The sequence below is a fragment of the Alnus glutinosa genome, chromosome 14 (genome assembly GCF_958979055.1).
Source record: "Alnus glutinosa chromosome 14, dhAlnGlut1.1, whole genome shotgun sequence".
NCBI lineage: Eukaryota > Viridiplantae > Streptophyta > Magnoliopsida > Fagales > Betulaceae > Alnus > Alnus glutinosa.
Window position 1 is genome coordinate 14,803,516 of NC_084899.1, and position 16,341 is coordinate 14,819,856.

Sequence of the window (16,341 nt, forward strand, 5' to 3'; positions counted from 1 at the left end):
ATTTTCGCTAAAAATCTTTCCTATTTGAGAGCCGCGTCCGGATGGTGAGGCGCTGTCGTCCGGACGGTCACATGTCCGCTGCAAGTAATTTCCATATAAGGCTTTCGCGCGTCCGGACCAAGGGGGATGACCGTTTGGACGATTGATCTTTAACATGCAATTTCCATATATGTAGTGTGTGCGTCCGGACCATGATAGGTAAGTTGAATGCGCAATTTCCATATCTGTTGATCGCGCGTCCGGACGATGGCAGACTGGCGTCCGGATGGTTGAATTTGAATTGCGATTCTTGCCTTAAGGAGAAGCGCGTCCAGACGGGAATCCACGTTGTCCGGAAGATTGCATCAATCTTCCCATAAATGAACTTGGAAAGAATCTGAAGCTTGGTCGAATACTGAGAGGCGTTCGGACTGGCTGCTGAGACGTCTGGACGGATGCAAGCTAGAACAGAAGCTTCTCGATACAGTGCAGGGTTCGGACAGAAATCTATGTCGTCCGGACGAATGATGCTAGGTCTGTCTAGGCTTCCGGACGGTATGGCACGTTGTCCAGACGGATGGAACAGTGGACAGATGAGCGTCCGAACGAGATGGCACGATCGTTCGAACGGCTGACAGGAAACCGGAAATCTTCTAACTTGCAAGCAGTGCAGAATCTTCTGAAACACTTCTGAATAGCGAAATCCCTGTCAAACAACATCTTTACATACAAGTGATTTTGTCCAAACAGAATGAGGCCAATCACAATACTAACACATCCTCTTCGTCATCAGTGTCTTCATCAGTGGAGACTCTACTTTTCTTCTTGGCTGCCTTGAGGGCAATTGTTTTCGCTTTCTTGATCGAGGGCAGTGAAAACTCATAAGTTTGAAGAGATCCCACGAGCTCTTCAATCTTCATATCATCTAGATCCTTGCTTTCTTCAATGTTTGTGACTTTAATTCTGAAACGCTCAGGCAACGATCTTAGAATCTTGTTAATGAGCTTCGTATCCGAAACTTTCTTCCTGAGACTCACCATGGAATTTCTCAGGTCGCTGATTTTGGTGTAAAAATCATCAAAAGTTTCGTCTTCAAGCATCTTAATTTCCTCAAATCTAGAAATCAACATTTGAAGTTTGGCAGATTTAACAATTTTTTTGCCTTCATATGTTGTTTCTAGAATTGTCTTGCTTTTTGAGCAGATTCACAGTGTGAAATTCATGAGAATTCTAATGGTGAAAAAGCTTGACAAAGAGCATGTAGGGCTTTGTCATTGGAAAGACGAGCACCGGTTTGAACAACAGTCCAGGGGACCTCCTATCTGAATGGGTCTTCAATGGACTCCCTTTAGCTTAGGGCTCCTCCCTAAACTAGACTTTAATTGATCAAATTACATAACATAAAAACACTTTAAGAGAGCTAGCAAATCTAACAATCTCTACCTAAACACCCTCTCTTAGCACAATGGAGTTTATATGATACTCCTTACCAATAAACAGCCTATGAGCCTCTTTAAATAGGCTTCAAAAATCCTAATTCTATTCAAACTCGGATTTGCATAGGCGGCGACGGGACCTAGTCTCTGGCGTCCGGACCTGCAACTAAAACTTCGAATAAACATTGAAGCCCATCCGAACATGCAACCCTAACGTCTGGATGGTTAAAGAACTTCCAATGTTCTCAATCAACTCATTTGGGTCCGGACCTTCTTGAAAACTTTTTCTTTCTTTGGCTCGTGCCTGCTAGACCATCCGGATACCTTTCAGACTTTTGCTCTTAGTGGGTCGCATCTGCTGAGCTGTCCAGACCTTCATGGGACTTTGACTCTTAGTGGCTCGGGTCAGAACTCTGGCATTTGGGCATCCGAACAAGTTGTAGGGAAAATTGACTTTCTGAGCTGTAATGTCCTAGAATATTTTCTTCAACAGAAAATTGCCTTCTTAGGGATATTTTGTGCAGATCATGTCTTGATCAGTCCATTCCATATTTGGAATTTATATCCTGCAATATTCTTCTGGAAGACTCTGAATTACGGTGTCCCTAAAATGGAAGTCCATGATATGGAAGCGTTTTTGTCAACCATAATGTAGCCAATAAAAATAAACCAACAAAAGAGATTATAGTTAAATTACATATGGTTCAATATTCTGGAGTGGGATACATTATAGATAAATTGGTAAATTTTTAAATTTCCATGGTGACTATGCGATCATTAATTAGCAAATATTTAATTTCAAAATTAACTATAAGTTAATTTATTTATTTTTATAAATAGTCGTTAATTTAATTTTGACTATTTGATTGTATGGTCAAATTACTAACAATCACAAATATTAGATCGCACTAAAAGCATCTGATCATCAAGATCATATTATTAGATCATATAATCAATCATAAAAAAATTAATGTGCGCAAATAAGGGATTAGGACATGTATCGAGTGTTGCTTTTGAAGCAAGGTGTTGTAAAAAAATTATAGTATATGTGATGTAGTTTTTTCAACGGTCCAAATTGAATTTTAATTTATCCATGAGCAAGAAAGAGATGATAAAATTAAATCTGAACTGTTGAAAAATTGCATTGCATATGTTGTAGTTATTTTAAAGCACATAAGCCTAATCGTTGAAGCAATAGCTAGAATCTAGTTGGCATTAATAAAAAAATTCTCCTTTTTTTTTTCTTGTCTCTTTTTCATGTAAACTCTCTTTTGTAAGACTTACATACTCTCTCTCATAATTAATATATCCATTCCCAAAATATAGTGTCAAAAAATTCTTAACATAGTTTTGTAATACAAATCTATTGGTTTTTATATATAATTTAAATAAACCAAAGTGTTTCTTGTGATTATTGTTGATAGAGTTAACCACGTGCCGAAGTACTAGCAGAGAAGTCCTGCAATGGAGCAGAGGAATTAGCAAAAGAGCTTATTAAGCATACCGACAAGGAACAACTCCGATACTTAAGTCAGTAAGGAGTCTAAGAAAATAGTAATAGATGCTAGTAAATTGTTTTGGGGAAGAAAGTGGTTCTTACTTGAGAATGTTGCTTGCTTATATATAATAAGTGCTCTTCTAACCGTCTGTCACGTGTCATCTTCAATTTAATTCCAATGTGCATGATTCATTACTTTAAAATTTATTGGGATCCTCATCAAGTGATATAACAAAGGCATGATGATATTATTTATTATTATTTTTATGAGGTTGTGCAATGCTTAACTCTCTTAAGCTTTCTAATTAACCCATGTATCGGCGCCTATGACTCCCAAACAAGATGGCTTTAGGGTACTATGTGTAAAACACCCCTACAGACTTACCAACTCTAGTAAAATAATGCTACGAAACTAAACTTAGCCATATTATTAATCAATTCAAATTTCACACCTTTTGGTGTGAATACTTAATACTTAATGAGGTAAGTGGTCCAATTACTTAGTGAAAAAAATCAATTCTCCTCTTTTTTTTCTTTTTCTTTTAATCATGCCAATGTCATTTATCCAATAAGTCACCCACTTCATTTCAAGACCTTGAAAACAGACACAATCAGTTTCGCATGTCATACCCCACATATTTTGTGCTAATGTGCTTGTGGTAGAATCAGAATGAAACATGTCAAATCTCATGTGCCAAAGGTAAGTGCCAAGACTTAGACTCCCTAATGAAATGATCATGTGTTCAAAATTTTAAGCTTGCCAATGAAATGCAAAACACAATTAAAGTTCAACCCAATTCTTAGAAATAACATGACTAGGCATTCACAATATGTACAATGGGACAGCAAACTGTTTTTCCCTACCTCCAAACTTAAATGAAACATTGTCCCCGATGTATAGATAGAGATACAATACCGAATGGAAGGAAAAGATGGGATGAAAGTACTCCCCCAAACTTTGATTGAAGAACATCTGCCCTGAAAAACAAAGCACTACTCCAGCCATATATAATAATAATAATAATAAATCAACATAAAAAATAAAAAAAAATAAAAAAAAAAAATAAAAAAAAGAGAAAGTGCCAATAAGAGAGAAAAAAAAAAAAAAAGACAGGAATGTAGCTGGTTGCCTCCCATAAGAGTTAAGTTTAACGTCTTCAGCCACACCCTTCAAAGCTGACATCCTATGAATTGATCACTGAATGGGAGTGAAAAATGATCATTCGTCAGAATATCAGGGAGTCTTCAACATATTCTTTTAAGATGTCTACGAAGAAACACTCATTCTCAGATGGCGGATGCTAAGTGGGACTGAAGATGTTGAGCTTTACTCCCACGTTCCCAATAGACTCTTTAAGATCTTTAAGAAATAGATCTTTGGGCTTATATTTCGTCCCATGAAGGAAAACGGCTGAGTATGGATTTGGATTCTTCAAGGCTTCAATGTGCTCTTCCTTCTTTTCCTCCTCCTCCTAGTCAACTATCCTCTCATTCCGAAGCGTGGTTGTTAGTTTGTGATTGGCTACATTCTGTTGAACAAAATTACTTTTATGTAATGTTGCTCATATTCAGGGATTCCATTTATTTCAGAGTCTTCATTTCAGAAATGTGCTTCTCAAAGTTCAAAGAAGATTCTATGCAATTTCCAAGTCAGAAGAAATCGGATCCCAAGCTTCCGTCCGGACGGCCCAGTCATGCATCCGGACGCCCATCAGTGTTTAAAAGATTTGAACTGTGCAAGCTTACATCTGTTCGGATGTCGCAGCAATGCGTCAGGATGCTCTTCAGAGTTCCAGAAGAATCCAACATTCAAGTGCATACGTCCAGACAACTGGCAATACCGTCCGGACGTCAGTCAGTGTTCGGCAAGTAAAAGGATTTCCTTCCCAGACACAGATATGGGAAGACAAATGCAACCGTCCGGACGAAAAAGTCTACACCATCCGGACTCTATCCTTGATAAGGCAAGACATGGAGAAGAATTGCAACCGTCCGGACGTCAGGGAAACACCATCCGGACGCCAGTCCTTGTTATGGAAATTGCGTGTAGCTGAAGTGCAACCGTCCGGACGCTAGGGCAACACCGTTCGGACACGGCCTTATTTAGGAAAGAAAAACAAAGCTTTTTGGAAAGCCAGTTGCACAGTTCATTGTCTGGACGGCCTCAGCTTGCGTCCAGACGCAGCCTAGAGAAAACCGAATCAGAGTCAATTTAAGTCTTCTGCAGCCTATAAATAAAGGCCTCTAGGCATTTATTATTTACAGAATTTGGTATTGAATTCTTTAGAGCTTAGAGAGTATATTTTAGGAGTTATTGTGCTGATCTATTTGCTCTCAAGCCATTGCCATTGTGATGTTGCTGTGCTCGTCAATTGAAGTCTATCTTAAGGAGGAACCCTAAGGTAAAGGAATCTATAGAAGACCCCTTCAAGTAGGAGACTTGGTTGGGAGGCGTTCACATTGGGATACATGTCAGAGTGTTAGATAAGATCGCTGCATCGGGTATGTGAGTGTTACTATCTATGTACTAGCTTTATCTTCTAATAGTAAATTTGCTGCCCGGAGTAGTTTTTCTCTTAATTGAGTTTCCACTTCGTTAACAAAATAATTGTGTTATTTAAATTCCGTATTTACATTATTTTGTTACACGTTGGATACGCACACGGTTAAATCAGAAGTCATCTTTATTTTTCAATTGGTATCAGAGCTTGGTACACTCTGAGAAGATTTATTTCTTGAGTGTTTATCCTTTTGACTTCTATTTTATCTTGCCATGTCTCAAAATCTTATGATTGTTCTTGCCTTTGATGGCACGAACTATGGCTATTGGAAAGCTCGTATGCGATTCTTTTTAAAATCCATTGATTGTTGGAAAACTGTTGAAACTGGTTGGATTGAGCCAGAGGATACAAATATTGAGCTTCTTTCTGAAGAAAAAAAAAACGCACGACTTGCCAATGATAAAGGCCTCCATGCTCTATGTCAAGCTCTTTCTTCTTCTGAATTTATAAAAATTTCAAACTATGGAACTGCTCTAGAAGCATAGCAAATCTTAGAAACAACATATGAAGGCACAAAACTTGTTGAATCTGGCAAACTTCAAATGTTGATTTCTAGGTTTGAAAAGATTAAGACACTTGAAGATGAGACATTCAGAGAGTTTTACTCCAAGATAAGCAACCTAAGAAACTTGATGGTGTGTCTTGGGAAGTCCATCTCGAATGTACAGCTCATCTGAAAAATTTTATGATCTTTGCCTGAGTCTTTCAGAAACAAAGGTGACTACCATTGAAGAAATCAAAGATTTAGAAGAGATGAAGATTGAAGAGTTGGTGGGATCTCTTCAAACTTATGAGCTTTCCCTACCTCCAGTCAAGAAGGTCAAGACTATTGTCCTCAAGGCATCTAAGAAGAAAGCCAAAGTCTCATCTGAGGAAGACTTAAAGAATGAAGAAGATGTAGTGGCAATGCTGGCCAAGAATTTTGGGAGATTAATGAAGAATGATAAATTCAAGAAGAAATTCTCCAAAAGACTGAAGAAGGCCCCTAGAGGAACCTGAAGAAGCTGAGAAGAAAGATCCAAGAGGCCCCAGATGTTTTGAATGCTCAGCTTTGGGCATATACGGGCTGACTCTGGGAATCTCAAGTAGGGAAAAGGGAAGGCCTACAATGTGACTCTCAGTGATGAGTTCGAAGAAGAAGAAACTCATGCTCAATATCAATTTCTAGCCTTTGTGGCTCCACATGAAGACGATGAGGATTCTTAATACTCAGAGCACAGTGATGAAGATGGGGAAGAACTCAAAGAGGCCTACAAAATCCTCTATGTAAAGTTCGAGAAGCTAAGGGAAACTCGTAAACAGCACATCCATGAACTGAACAATTTACAGACTAAGAAGAGTTCATTACTGGTCAAGATACAGGATCGGCGGCCACTCAAGGTATTAGTGTTTATTGCATCAAACTAGAATCTTTGCTTCACATCAAATTTTTCATTGTAGTTGAAACCATTTTTCATTTTAATTCAATACTCTCGCGAGAAGATTACGCTTACCTAACAGAGTTCCACCACAGCTCCTAGGTAGATAAAAGAGTGTCATGGACAAAAAAAAATTGGTGTTGTAAGTTGGAAAGGGCTAGTTTGTGAGTCTATCGCTTGGCATTACCACTGAACATGTCGAGAATCAACCGTTTTCATGAGTCCATGCTACGGAGACATGTGGTCGACCCATCACTCCAAGGAAGAGCCAAAGGAAACTCCTACACAGCATAGACGACATCACCGACTACGTGAACTACCAGAGGTCATCTATTTTCTTCGATGGACTAAGCTATAGAGTCCGGGCAATACTCGTGCACCTCCACCAAGTCCTCTAGTGATGATGAGTATCTACTTGTCATGTAGTGTAAGTATACCATTTACGCTTATAAAGTTTGATGTGATTGAGTGTGTTGTGTTGAGGCCGCAATTCTGAGAATAGAATTTTCTTAAGGGGGGATGATTGTAACGACCTCAATTCTAAATTAGAGTAAAATTGTAGGCTTGGCCAGATAGATTAGCTTAGATATGTGTAAGCTCATTAGTGTGATTGATTTATCTTAGTTAAATGGATCGATGCACCCTTAAAAGCATAACATAGACATTGTTAATTTAAAGGTTAGTTAGCAAATAGAGTATTAAGAAGGCATTAGATCGAATCTCCACAAAACAAATTTTATATTTTTGCACAAATATGACCTATTTTCTTACAACGAGATTTCTTATAAAAACCCTAGTTCTAAAAACCCTAGCCGTCCATGCATCTTAAAGACTCCAAGTTCAAATTTTAAAATATTATTTTTAAGGCTAGTTAGTAAATTGCATCAATTAACTTTAATTCCCTTGTCATGAACCTAGTTCACATTACACCCTTATTCAAATGAAACAAAAAATGCATAGAATTAATGCATAAAATGAGATTATGGAAAATTGCATTGAAGGATTTAAGAGAGAAATCATTTGTTCTTTATTAATCCTAACAAGATTTTCCATCATCAATATGCGTCGACAAATTTATTTCAAATCACATTAAGATCCTATGCAATATTTCCATAATAATTTTAATCCATATGTGCATCCCATCACATTTAGAAATTGAGAAATGATTGTTGTACAACTCTAACAACTTTTTTTCTTTTTTCTTTTTTATGATCAACCATTGGATTTATTTTTCTAAATATCCGATGGTTGATCTTAAAAAAGTTGTTAGAGTTGTACAAAAGTTGTACGAAAGTTGTGCAAGAAACATTACTCTTAGAAATTGCATGGACTAAGGTTAGCTCAATATTTTGCACATTTTGTAAGTATTAGTGGATTGAAATACTTTTCCTTTTAGCCTTTCATTATCACATGCAAATATTTTCCATATCACATGTGGTACCATATTTGAAATTGGAAGTGTTTCAAAATAGTCATAATTTTCTACACATATACGATTAAGTATGATAAGATTTTTATTACATTCATTCTTGCATTAAAATTGCATGGGGTGTGGTCTTTTAGACAAAGTAATTATATCCCTTATCATTGCATACAATCCTCCACGCCACTTTTGTCATTTATCTCAAAAAAATTAATTTGTCAAAATTCCCTTAAATCACTTCATTCTTAAAAACCCTAGAAACAAAATTGAACCCAAGACACAAACCCTAGCCTCCATTCTTATCATACTTAACCGTATATGTGTAGAAAATTATGACTATTTTGAAATTTTCAATTTCAAATATGGTATTACATGTGATATTGAAAATATTTGCATGTGATAATGAAAGGTTAAAAGGAAAAGTATTTCAATCCATTAATACGTACAAAATGTGCAAAATATTGAGCTAACTTTAATCCATGCAATTTCTAAATGTGATGGGATGCACATATGGGCTAAAATTATTAAGGAAAGATTGCATAGGATCTTAATGTGATTTGAAATAAATTTTTCGATGCATATTGATGATGGAAAATCTTGTAAGAATTAATAAAGAACAAATGATTTCTCTCTTAACTCCTTCAATGAAATTTTCCATAATCTCATTTTATGCATTAATTCTATCCAATTTTGTGTCATTTGAATAAGAGTGTAATGTGGATTATGTTCATGACAAGGGAATGAAAGTTAAATGATGCAATTTACTAACTTGCCTTAAAAATAATATTTTAAAATTCAAACTTGGAGTCTTTAAGATGCATGGATGGCTAGGGTTTTTTGAACTACGGTTTTTACAAAAAATCTCATTGTAAGGAAATAAGTTATATTTGTCCAAAAATATAAAATTTATTTTGTGGAGATTCGATCTAATGCTCTCTTAATACTCTATTTGCTAGTTAACCATTAAATTAACCATGTCTTTGATATTGGACTTTAAAATAGAAATATCTATGTTATGCTTTTAAGGGTGCATCGATCCATTTAACTAAGATAGATCAATCACACTAATGAGCATACACATCTCTAAGCCCATCTACCAAGTCAAGCCTACATTTTCACTCTAATTTAGAATTGAGGTCGTTACAATCTTCCCCCCTTAAGAAAATTTCATCCTCGGAATTGCAAACTCAACACAACATACTCAATCACATCAAACATTATAAGCGTAAATGGTATACTTACACTAACATGAGAAGTAGATACTCCTCATCTCTAGAGAACTCGGTGGAGCTAGACAATAATTGCCCAGACTCTATAGCTTAGTTTATTGAAGAAAATAGATGACTTCTGGTAGTTCACGTCGTCAGCGATGTCCTCTCTGCTGTGTAGGAGCTTCCATTGGCTCTACCTCAAAGTCCTTTTTATCAACCCTCATCCTGAAACAAGTCACTTCCTCCATCAGTGCAACCTTCATAAATACATTTTCTCCTACCGTAAACTTCGAGTCTTTATGTCCATTATCTACGTAGCTTATTAGCCAATTCTTAGTTGCAGTGAGTCGTAGTCAAATCAATGAGGTATCCTCTATGGTGTCTTGGATTATTTATGGCCCAATCAATTGTCGTTCTATTACCTTTAGTAGAGTGATAAGTGCTGAATGTTACACATTCAAGCCCCTTAATTTACATATGTTAAGCTCTTAGTTTTGTTATAATTTGATGTTTTGTGTTGTTTTTGTATTTTCTTGTATTTTAGAGGTTTTGGAAGAAAATTCATCAAATTCCAAGATTATAATGAAGTCGGCAAACTCACTTTTGGATAGATTCAATTCCAATCAATTTTGAATTTAAGGAAAGAGAAGTTGGCAAAAATTCGTTATTTTCGGAAAGAATCCAGAATGAGTATGTTTCAGTAATTTAATCATAACTTTCGGTTCTAATATCATATTGCAACAAAATATGTGGCATTGGAAAGCTAGGAGAAAATTAAACAAATATGTAAGAAATAGGTTTTTCCTAATTCAGAATTTTACCATGCCAAAATTGCCCCGCAATAAGAGACCATAAATCTGTATGAATTTTGGAATCCTTTTCCTACTTGGATAGAAATTTCAGAAAAGGAAAAGACTTGTAATTATTCTATTTGGACTAGAAGACCTACGTAGAATTGTAATAGGAATTCTAGAGCTTCTAGAGCTTCTCTAATCCCTATAAATAGGCCACTAGCCTTTGAAGAAAAGACACACAAGCTTTGGAGAAGAATCAAAGGTTACATCAAGAAGGAGGTTCTTCCTAGTTTTTATTTTCTTTCTTTATTTATTTTCTGTATGTATATAATTTTAGTTTATATTAGTTGTAACTAATACTTTAGTTAGGGCTCGATTGAAGCCCTAATTATGTCTCGTTAAGGTTTTCAATTGGCGCCTTTGCTACAATTCATATATTGATGCTTAACTTGATTATTTCCTATTTTCTTGAATTCCTCTCATGTTTATGCTTGATCATCATATGCATGTGGTATGGATTTGTTATTTATGTCAATTTGGATGACCGAGTCCTGGGCATAATAAAGTAACAAAAGAACCTCTTCACAGGTTCTTGGTTTAATCAATATAAAGACAACTGGAATAGATACCATGTTCCAATCTGAGTGTATTTACCGATTTCCATAAATTTATGCTTTCTTGAAGAACAACTTAGTAGATTCCATGCTATATCCTTCAATGAAGAAAAGAGTTAGAGTAGATACCATGCCTAACTCGTTGCTCAGGGAAATCAATAGCTATAGGAGAAGATACCATTCCCTTGTGGCTGGTAAGCATTAAGTATCAAGTTATAATGGTAGCATTGGCATTGTGAATCTTAATTGAGTATGATTAGCGGTGTATATCGAAACCCTACCTTATTTCATATTATATTTCTTCAATATTTTTATCTCTTCTCTTATTTGATCTGATTAATAGTTTTATTGCTTTTCACTCGTCTCAATTATTAAGGAATTCTTTTTAAGCATAATTTACCAATCCTCGTGGGAATGATCTCGTATTTGCCTACTATACTATCGTTTTGATCTTGTGCACTTGCGAGTAAAACGTACAAATATTTATCTATTTATTTAGGTAGATATTTGCACAACAAGTTTTTGGCGCCGTTGCCGGGGATTGTGTTAAATTGTGTTTTTAAAGTTTTTCCTTTTATTTTAGTTATTTCTGTTTATGATAATCTAAAAAAAAAAAAAAAAAAAAAAAAACTTATTCAAAGTTGAGGAAGACATGGCAGAAGTACGGGTAGAGAATCTACGCGAGCGGAAGCCGATGAAGAGTTCCTTCATACCACAAAATCCAAATCAGCCCTCTTGCATTGCTTTTCAACCAAATGTGCAAAGCAATTTTGATTTGTCTACGTTGCTCAATATGGTTCCACACTATAGAAGCACACCTACAGAGGATCCATATCTACACATTCGGGACTTCTTTGATCTTTGCAAAACTCAAAACGTCCTTGGCTTAAATGCGGAAGGAATCAAGTTAATTCTCTTCCCTTTTTCCTTGAAAGATAATGCTAAGTTATGGTTGAATTCTTTGGCTGCAGGGTCTATTAAAAATTGGGATGAGTTGGCCACAAAGTTCTTGAAAAAGTTCTTTCCAGCCCAACAGACTAGGCAATTGAGGAGGGAAATTCAAACTTTCCAACAAAAAGATGGAGACCTATTCTTTGAGGCATGGGAACACTTCAAGGAGCTACTTCTAAAATGCCCACATCACAATCTATCTCAGGACGATCAGGTACAAGCTTTCTATGAAGGTTTAAATGATTCTAACAAAAGTCTTGTAGATTCAGCTTGTGGAGGTGTACTAATGGAAAAGAATAGTGAGGAGGCAATAGAACTGTTTGAGACTTTAAGCGAAAACTCCCAACAATTCTCATCCCAAGGGAGGCAAGGACTCAAAAGAAAAGGCGTCTATGAAGTGAATGGCAATAATGGAGTTCAAACTCAGATGGCTATCTTGGAAAGGAAACTGGATATTCTAGTGAAAGTCATGACTACTCATAACATCTCTCCCATTCAACAGATTGCTCAAGTGGAGGTATGTGCCATATGTTCTCATTCTGACCACACCACTGAGACTTGCCCTATGTTTTCATTTACAGATCAAGAGAAAGCAAATTATTTGGGCCAGAATAATTACCCTCCAAAGAACAATCCATATGATGTGTGTTTTAATGAGTACTCGCAAGCGCACGAATCGTTTGCAATATAGTGTGTGCAAGTGCGAGGTCGAATCCACAGGAAAATGGTCAAATGTTGGTGTCTTGTTTAATCAACTTCATTTTAACCTAGTTCCAAAGGTTTGAGGATTGATTCAAGAGTAAAAGACTAAACAAAAGAGATAAAATGAAATGTGCAAATTAAAAGGAACTAAGGCTAAGGAATCTACCAAACCAAATCCAACAACTCACACTTTTTGGTTTCTACTTGAACACCCAAAAAACATTAAGCTTAGGATGTCATTCAAGTTTCTCAACCACATATTCTAGAACCATTAAATGAATCCAACTCAAAGATAAATCACAAAGAGTACCCATTTGAAATCAAATCATCCAATGTATCCATTCAATAAACAAATCACAATGGATATCATCATTCAAACCGATAAAACAATGTATCCATCGGTTGAAACACATTAAATGTCCTATATCTACCAACAACCACATTCATTGCAAAAGATAAAGCATATAGATGAATGGAACTTGAATAACAAATATGATATATCATCAAATGTGCAAGTATTATAACAAGAGTGTGAGTGTCATCAATGGAAAGGTTTCATCCTCAACCTTAGTTGAGGTTACTAGCCTTCCATGACTAAGAACACCACAAGAAAATGAAGAACAGCCATGGAAATAAAAGGAAAGCTTACAAAAAGAAAGTGTCTAAGAACGAAAGCTACTGAAATACACTACAAAATGCACGAAATTAAACCTAGCTACTGTTCTCTGAACTCTCCCAACAAGGAGGTATGGCTATGGCTTTTATAGAAGGAAATTAGGGCTAGAAACCCATGTAAAATGACTCCTCTAACCCCCTCTAGGGTTCCTCTCTTGCTAGAGACAACCAAGGTCATGCAACCAGCGTGTTCTGCTACGAAAATTAGAGGGAGAACTGCTTTTTGTAATGGAGAAGCTCCTGATTGGGTTTCTGGCGCACTTCTGCAAAAGTAAGTTCTGGGAAATTTCGATCGATCGACTTCGGGAAAAATTTGATCGATCGACTTTTAAGTTCAATCGTTCGAGTTCTTCAAAACTTCCTAATTTTCCAAGCAATTCCACATGAATTTTGCCATGCCTCACTTATTAACCTACAAAACATAAAAACATAAAAACTAACCAAAATATCAAAAAATAACAAGGCTAAAGGTCTAACTTATGTAAATCAAGGGGTCCAAATACACAATATTTGGCACTTATCAAATACCCCCAAACTTACATTTTGCTAGTCCCTTAGCAAAAACAAAATGGAAAACAAAATCAAAGCATGAAACATAAGTCCTCTTTCGTGGGAGAAACGATTGCATTTAGCATATGCAACAAGCCTTTTAAACCCCTAGGACTCCCTAGTGGACGAGTGAAGTCTCGTGAGGGTTTGCCAGAAATGATACCCATAAACATTGAAGTACCGAATTATCAATTGAGCAAAAATCATCATTCAAACACATGGTTCACACATCATGAGTATATTTAACAAAATGAATATCATATTATCATGTTATCAAAAATCGATCATCTCATAGATGGAAAATTGAGACAACACATGTTTAAAAGTGTAAGGTGTGAATAACATAGAGTCATGGGGTTTCGATTTTCCTCAAATCACATATATCCAAAAATTCGCAGGACTTCCATCAAATAACCAAGGCTTATCTTACGTTTATTATTATTATTATTTTTATTATTATTTTTGTGTCGGCTGTGCAATGCTTGACTCCATTAAGCTTTCTAATTGACCCATGTAACGAGTGTTGGGCTAGTGACTCCCAAACCAGATGGTTTTAGGGCATTAGATGTAAAAACATCCATAAGGGCTTAATTACTCAAGTCAAAAAGGCTACGAAGTAAAACTAGCCAAACAATCATCCAAGCTGAAATTCTCATCTTTTTACGCGAACACCCAATGCTTAATGAGGCAAGGGACCCGGTTACTCAATGAGAAGTCAAATTGGTGATATTATTCTAAGCATAATTTTTATATATATATATATATATATATATATATATATATTTATATATAACAATAAGCCAAGGTTTCATCAACAAGTCATCTTACAAATCTCAAGATACATTATTTTTAATTCAAATCTCATACCCCACAGAAACAATGCTAATGTGCTTGTGATAAATAATTTAAACATGTCAAGTCTCTCTAATCCAAAGATGAGTCAAAAGATCTCAGATTTTAATGATATGCAAAATTCAAAATGTTAATCAAACCAATGAGATGCAAACCATAGTAAGATGTAACCATGCTCAACTAACAATAAGGCATATATATTAACAAGTATTAACAAAGCAAACATACAATGAAAACAGACAGAAATGTCTGCCCCACCCCCAAACTAGAATAACACATTGTCCCCAATGTGGCTAGAGATACAATACCGAAATAGTGATGTAAGTTGGGCACACTGCAAGAGAAGCGCTCTCCCAAGCTTGAACGGCAGACACTGTCCTGAAAATCACAACTAAAACACAAGAAATAAAATCAAATGATAAGGAAAAATGATGAGGGTTACCTCCCACAAGCGCTAAGTTTTCAGTCTTCAGCCAAACTTTCCATCCTGACGACAATCACTCCGAGTAACTCGAATCCTCTAAAAGGGTCGTCTCAACCTCTGAGCTCTGTAACTCCAAAAATGGCTTCAGTCGTTGCCCGTTCACCTTGAACGTGCTGCCATTTTTTGGATCCTCAATCTCAATAGCCCCATAAGAAAACACTGATCAAACTATGAAAGGGCCTGTCCATCGAGATCGGAGCTTCCCTGGAAACAGATGCAGACGTGAATTGTAAAGAAGGACTTTCTGACCGGGCTCAAAGAATCTCCTCAATATGTTCTGGTCGTGAACCTTCTTCATCTGTGCTTTGTACATCTTAGCACAATCATAAGCATCGTTCCTCAGCTCTTCCAATTCATTGAGTTAAAGCTTCCTTTGTGAGCCAGCCTTTGTGAGATCGAAATTCAGCTACTTAATGGCCCAGTAAGCTCTGTGCTCCAACTCCACAGGCAGGTGGCATGCTTTCCCGTACACGATACGGTAAGGTGACATGCCAATCGGTGTCTTGAAAGCTGTCCGGTAGGCCCATAATGCATCGTTCAACCAGAGAGACCAATCTTTCCTTGACGGGTTTACCGTCTTCTCTAAAATCCTCTTGATCTCTCTGTTTGAAACCTCCACTTGTCCACTCGTCTGAGGGTGATAGGGAGTGGCAACCTTGTGCGTGATGCAATATTTCTTCATCAGCTGCTCGAAGACCCGGTTGTAGAAATGCTTTCCACCATCACTAATAATTGCTCGAGGAGTACCAAAACGAGTAAATATAGTGTCTTTTAAAAACTGAACCACAACTCTGTGGTCATTGGTCTTGCAGGCAACCGCCTCCACCCATTTGGACACGTAGTCCACTACAACCAGAATGTATAGATAGCCGAAGGAGATAGGGAAAGGTCCCATGAAATCGATGCCCCAAACATCAAAGATCTCGACAATAAGAATGGGGTTGAGGGGCATAATATTTCGGCGTGAAATACTCCCTAGCTTCTGACAGCGCTCGCATGAAATACAATAAGTGTGAGCGTCTTGAAAGATGGTAGTGTTGTGCAAATATCTACCTAAATAAATAGGCAAATACTTGTACGTTTTACTCGCAAGTGCACAAGATCAAAACGATAGTATAGTAGGCAAATACGAGATCATTCCCACGAGGATTGATAAATTATGCTTAAAAAGAATTCCAAAATAATTGAGACGAG

The 16,341-nt window shown here is 36.6% G+C and overlaps 1 non-coding gene across 1 annotated transcript; it reads right to left on the reverse strand.

Annotated features, from left to right (window-relative positions):
• Positions 1–11,976: 11,976 nt before the first annotated feature.
• Positions 11,977–12,083, reverse strand: LOC133858215 (small nucleolar RNA R71). Its single transcript, XR_009898492.1, has one exon. It is a non-coding gene; the product is annotated as a small nucleolar RNA R71 (small nucleolar RNA).
• Between the last annotated feature and the right edge of the window lie 4,258 nt (positions 12,084–16,341).